Below are 7,152 nucleotides of genomic sequence, written 5' to 3'. Positions count from 1 at the left end.
CAGGACGCACAGAAGACTAAGGATTGTTACAATATTGTGTAGTCTGATGAGTACAAAACTGGGTGGTCCATTGTTTAAATTACTCTCAGGCATTTGTCAACGAGAGTGGTCCACTTTTAGCTCTGGTTGATACCCTCTGTGACTGGCAGAGAGAAATTGAAGGTGCCATTGGTGGATGACTTTCACTAGTAGGTGATATTCTGCCGGTAGGTAAAACAGTGGGCACGAACTGATGAAGGTGGTAATCAGTGAACCATAGTGAGCTTCTCCACAATAAGAGGTATGCTGCCAGGACAACAGTAGGTTACAAAGAAGCCTAGGACTATGAAGAGCCAATGATCAAGCTATCTTGCTGTTCTGTGACCAGAGAGCAAGGATGTAACATTCATTCATTAGCCCACTTCATCACATATCCTGACATTTGTGATATCTCAGCTTAATGTTAACTAATAGTCATTGAGAGAGAGACTTATATAAAAACCAGTGGTAGCTCTGATATGGGTAAAACAGATCACACCTCAACATTTAACATTGTGGCAAAAGATGACTTGGAACATGAACACATCTTGTGGTATTTCATGTAGATCCCTGCCTAGAATGGCTGGAATTGGGAATTGGTGATGCAATGCTTGACACTGAATTTGGATGATCCAGCCTTAATGCTATCAGGCAGTTGAGCAAGGTACAGTTACAGAATTGGAATACAGTTGAAGCCAAATTGTGTCGACATTTTGAACGTGTGAGAACCAAGCTGTCGAGGCTCAAAAGTTGAATCCCTCCAAGAACTTGGATACCTAGACCAATAATCTGAACCAGTTACATGATAAGGCATACCCTGCAATGGCTTCAGAAGTTTTGAAGACATCTTAGTTAACAAATGCATTGAGGGACTACCTAAGTTGCTGATGAGGCATCACTTACGTGTGAGAGATACTCTTGCCCTAACAGAGACAGTTTCTGTTATGACTTCAAACAGTTTGCAAAGAAGGAAAAACCGCAGTGGCTACAATGGTTATATATTGAACAGACCATTCTATTCATCTCAAGTGAGTACCTCATGTGGAGATTTGCTGATGGCAAACCAGCACAGTAGTACCACCACACTGGTTCTCATGAATGGTCAGGGTTCACTGGTTCTGCCATAATGTTTGTGCTGCAACCAGTGCTGATGATGTCTTTGGCTGGATTTTGTTCTGGAAAGGAGAACCAAAGTGTTTGTTTGGGTGTAGACACCAGGCGCATATGAAAGTAAACTTTCTATACCTTGCCATATAGTAAGATAAGTGAAAGAATTCACTTTTACAGGCCGTATGGCAGATGCAGGAGTGCTGACAGTGAGTTATAGCTTCTGCTACTTCTTCTCTGGAAAACTAAACAGCCCAAGTTGGATCTGGCCACTGACTTGGGGAGGTACAATAGGCAGTATGTACTGAAGATTATGATAGTCAGCCTGACTCTTTTAGGACTGGATGGCCCTCTGTATGTGCCCATAAAAATACAAGAGCGAAAGATATAGTTCCTGGTTGATCTTGCTGTGTATCAAGTAATCCTATTTAAGCCACCACCAGATGTAACAGGAGAGTCACATCTCCCACTATGTCTAGGTAATTGTAAGTACTGAGTGAAAGTAGTCATTGCTGACCTAGGTTCTGGAATTGACATCCTCATGAAGGGTGTACTGTGGACATTGTAAGTTTGTTTTGCCTGTGTAATAGGCAATATTTATTTCTTTAGGAAAACCATCTAACGACAGTTAAAATTGGCCCAGAAACAGTGGACTATACAAGTATAGATTACAAAGAGAATCAAAATATCTCTATGTGTGTAAAGTGGTGTTACATGGTTTTCCAAGGACCATGTCTAGTTTGTTTGTGCCAAGTAATGTGGTTATAGAGCCAATGCAAGAAAGGCACTGTTTTCTGTCCAGAAAGCAGGCAGCATTAGCTTAGAGAATATTTCTGGGGAAGTATGAAGTCCTGTTGTTGTTCTGTAATTACAACCAGTTGGCTGCTAGATCGGTCATTAGGATGGCAGGTAAAGAGGAAGTAACCAAGATTATCAATACCATTAGTATTACTTCCATTGCACCATGTTTGCCAATGTATGCGAAGTTACTAGTTGATGATTGTGTAAAAAATACAAATTGAACACTGTGGAAGAAGCTCAGTGACCTGTATGGGGATGTAGTTATGGGACTAGATGGCCCACTGAATCAAAGAAAAATAATTTACCATCACAAAGATATGGGTAAAGCGCATCTAACTGAACTTGGGTGTAGTCAATGCCAAAATACACTTTATGTTAAAAGACAGAATTACACAACCTTTATGGAGTGCATGATCATCTCCAGTAATGATTATCAAGAAAAAGGAAGATACACCAAGATTCTATGTTAATCTTATGAGAACACAGTAATCCATATTGATGCCTTTTCACTTTCATGCATGGATGAATGTCTGGATGCATTGGAAGGTACCAAATGGTTCAACAATTTAGATCTAGTATATTGTCAAGTCAAACTAGATGTCAAGAGTAGACCTAAGACTACTTTTATCACTTGAGATGGTTTGTACAAGTTTCACGTCATGCTATTTGGACTATTTATTGTTCCTACCATTTTTGAGAATTTAATAGAGCTTATGCTAAATAGACTGTAATAGGACAGATATCTGGTCCATATTTATGATGTTTGGTATTTGATCACATGCTCAAGTCTACTGCCAAGAACTTGTGAAGGATAATGCAGCAGAGAGATATGACAGGTTTAAAGATGAAACCAAGGAAGTGTTTCATTATGCATACAATTTCTTGATTCATAATATAGGAAGAGATGGAGTCTATACTGACCCTACAAACATTGTAGTGGTTCATAACTGGCCTCAACCTGTAACCAAACAAGAAGTTCGCAATTCATGAACCAGGAGGAAGAGCAACCAAAAGTCTCAGATCTAGCATGAGCACTCTTTGCCATGCAATAAGGTGACGCATGTCCAACACATGTTGAGAAACATAGTACAAAATCTGTACTACTTGGATGAGCAACTACAAGCATGGGAACAAATGCTGTTTCATTCTTTTCAAGTACCAGTACATGGTTCTCAGCCTGTATTGCAGCCAGTGTTCCCAGGTCTCTGAGGCAGGATATTTTTCAGACTTGGCGTGATGCAAGGACTGTAGACAATCAAGATGTTACACAACTAGTGCTAGCATACAATTGCAGTTGAGAAGTTAAACACTAGTGTCAATATTGTACAGTGTGCACTACCTACAGGAAAAATCTACCTAGACAAAGTAAACTCTGGCAAAGAATTGTTGATTCTTGTTTATGGAGAAATAGTCCAGGATATTTCTGGTCTCCTCTCATAAATCGAATGAGATAACCAATATCTGCTAGTCATTATTGATTATTTATACATTGATGAATATTTCAGAATTGTATGTAGCTGATGTGTTGGCGGTACTCTAGATAACCTGTTTTTGTGCATCTGAATAAGTTCTTACAGATCAAGAAACAAATTTGAATAGCTGTATTCTCCGCGTTTTGTAAAATATTGGGCTTGGTAAAGATGCACTCTTCATATTATCACCCACAGTCTTGTGATTTGGCAGAACAGGTAATAAAAGCAGTTGTAACAAACACGTCTGTTTTTGTGGCTGTCTCTGTGAGCACATCAGTGAGAACACAAATCAAGGTTTCACGTTTGTGTCTCTCGCATTCAGACAAAGTTTCCAACATTTCTTCATGTGCATTGTTCTCCGACATTTTCGGCGGGATTTAAACCTGGAGACTTCCCATTCCACATTCCACCACTTTTTCACGGACCACTCTTTGAAATTCAACAATTCTGAAACTTTTGAGGCATTAATCGGATTTTTCACATTTGGCATGATATTCGCGGTACTACCAAGTTCGCCATTAGTTAAGGGGAAAGTGTGATTTATTTTGCAACACCCTTTACAAAATGCAGCATTTGCATGGCGTCCATAAGTGCATGAAACAAGACTAGAATCTATCTGTGACTGTATGTTACCGAAGAGCCTTTAGTGCACTAGCTTGACCAGGAATCAAAGATCGAGACTGAGGAGTTGGAGGATAGTGATAGAACTATTATCAGCTCATTTGATAAGGAGGAAGATGCTGAAAGCACTTATCTGACAGAGTCAGATGAGAAAGCACCTGAAGAAGAGGTACAAATTAAACTAATTTTATGCCCAGATGATGATGGTTACTGATTGCTAGGATTAACTACCAGATCAGCAGCTGTTATGGTTATTTGGTGGAAAATTCAATGAATGAAAGAAAGTGGCGCTCCTTGCTTTCTGAGCAGTCAAGTGATGTTTGTCATACAGTGTATGTACTACATTGTGTGATTTCCTCTTGATTATCACCAAAGTTTATTGATTGCAATATTAATGGTACTAAAAGGGTGCTGTAACCATTACTTTCTGAACTACTGAGCACAGTGTCACGAGAATCAGCAATATATTATATGATAACTACTTGAGTATTAAATAGTTAAAATTACTAGTGTCAGTAGATATGATGCCTAGAACATTAACAGTTTCAATGATTGAGGATGAGCATTAGAAGTTTAAACTACACTGAAATGGCATTACAGCTCTTACTTTCAGAGCTATTGAGGGATTTTGTGTGGTTATGCTGCCACTTCAAATCTCTTGGTATACTTACCCTATCTATCCAAAATAGCAGGAGTTCAATCTAGCAGCCTACACGATACTCATTAGACTTTCCTCAGTATACTTAAATGCGTTTAACTGTCCAAATACAGTGAGGAAATTGTGTTCTTTCTCAACATGTAATTTAAATTGGGTTGTTGTTAAACTGAATGGAATGGCTTTTGTTTAACTGGACTTGTCTGTATTTACCTTTTTGTGATTCCAATTGAAGCAAGGGGATTGATTCGCATATTGCAATGCAGGATTTTGATAGTGTCACTACTTGTGTTGGCAACCATCTAGGAGAGTAAATTTATTTTATCGTGGATTATTGAATTTAGCCTGGATTTGTATGAGTGTGTATTGATGTATATTGTAGTGAACATGTGAATATCAGTCTTTGCTGAAAGAACTTTAGCAAAAAAGTTTCAGTTTGGCTAAATCCTGCCAGTGATTATTTATTTTGTGATGCCAAAAAATCGATTTCAGTTTAACAGTTCTTATATGGCAGCACATTACAGCACCATAGCTATTGAGACATAGTTAATGGAGATTTTCAGTGCATTTTACCCTGAACCAGAAGCAGTTTATCTACAGCTATTAGTATATGTGCCAATGTGGAATGCTGTGATATAGGTATAGCAATATACGTATGAATACACATGTGTGTGTTGCCGGTGAACACGTGTAAAGAACTTAATGCAAAGTCATTAATGAATGATGTATAACATGAATGAATTAGTTACTGAGAACACAACTATCATGAAACATTTGAATGAAAATAAAGGATTTGATCTCGATGTTAAGACTTTCAGATTACTGGTCTATAAAGTGTACTTAATATTTTCATTAATACTGGTGAAAGGATGTTTCAGTTTCGAAGTTTAAATATTTGGCAGGCAATATATTTTTATGGAAGAGGTGAAAGTAATGGCTAGACTCACGCTACCCTTGCAGGAAAATGCAGTTTGAGCTTTTGTTGTTGTTTTGGTTTTGCAAGCCCTAAAAAGTAATGTTTCAATTTGATTGCATCAAAGTATTTGTGAGTTGATGTAAAATTACTTGTGGAAAATGAGTTAACTAACAAGAGCTGGTATCACATCAATAGAAGTTTTCTGAGACGCATACAAATTTCCAAATATTTTATTAACATTATTTCAGTATAACGTGTAGTAAATATGACTTGCGCTACTCAAAGCAGTATAACATTTAGTTTTCTCTGTCATCATGGATAATAGCTAATTAGGTATTTTGTATTATTTTTTCCAAGGCCATCACCGGGTGGGTCAGTGATGACTTTACATTTTGTTTGTTTGTTGAAGTTCGCGCAAAGCTACTCGAAGGCTATTTTCCTTAGCCGTCCCTGATATGTAGTCAACACCACTCATCACCAATTCTTGAGCTACACTTAACAACGAAAAGTTGGATTGACTGTCACATTATAACCCCCTCCACGAAGGTAAAGAGCGAGTATGTTCTGTGACAGGATTCGAAACCGTGACCTGCAAGTTACTAGTCGAGTGTCCTAACCACTAGGCCAAGATAAGCTTACGGCTTGCAACGCTGAAATCCGGCGCTCATTTCCACGCGATGGACAGCGTGTAGATAGGCTATTGTTTGGCTTTGCACTAACAAAACAACAAAAACGTTTTTCAAGATCAATAACAAAAATTAAGATTTGATGTACTGTTATGACTAGGTCTGTGTTGAAGTTCTTTTAGAGGACGTTTGTCATGGTGATAATTCACCCTAGAAATGTTTCAGTCACATAAGATCTCTTTTGTTTATTATTTCCGGTGCCTCGTACTTTTGTGTCACACGTTTAAGTTGCACAAAGATTCGTTAAAAACAACTCCCACCAAATTAGGTGAAAGTGCGTCATTGTCACATAATTGCAAGTTTACGACTTTTAAAAGACTATCTCACAAATAAATAATAATCAGTGTTAAGAATAAAATAATGTTTTGTTATTAATTCTTACTCAAAAAACGTGATTTGTAAATGACTTAAATAAAAATTTTAATGATTACAATTCACTGTTTAATTTGTTCCACACCATAAAAGTTGTTGCTGTAATGTATGTGATATACCAAAATAATTTTTCCCACGTTATTCCCACGTCAGTCCCCGTTCGGATTACACAGAGTTAAGACGTGTTTTCTCGCCGGTCTGCATTTTTCAGTTCTTTCTTCACAGTGTTGAAACAGTCCTTATCAGGGCTTATTGTAGAAGTGCAAAGTGTTATTATAGTGCTTGCATCCTTCAAAATTTATAGCACACACAAACAGTGCAAAGGCCTCTAACCAGAATTAACCATGAGCATCAGCCGCTCGAGCAAGAAAAAGAAGAAAAATCGTCCTTTGACCCGGTCTCAGAACCAGCCATTGACTGAGGCAGAACAATACAAAATGCTCTCAGCCGCCCATTCAGCCATGAGCTCTGACGACGATTCAGATTCTTCCTCATCGTCAGTAT

The sequence above is a fragment of the Limulus polyphemus genome, unplaced genomic scaffold, assembly GCF_000517525.1.
Source record: "Limulus polyphemus unplaced genomic scaffold, Limulus_polyphemus-2.1.2 Scaffold168, whole genome shotgun sequence".
Classification (NCBI taxonomy): domain Eukaryota; kingdom Metazoa; phylum Arthropoda; class Merostomata; order Xiphosura; family Limulidae; genus Limulus; species Limulus polyphemus.
The sequence above is the reverse complement of the archived record's forward strand: the minus strand, read 5'-3'. Positions refer to the sequence as shown.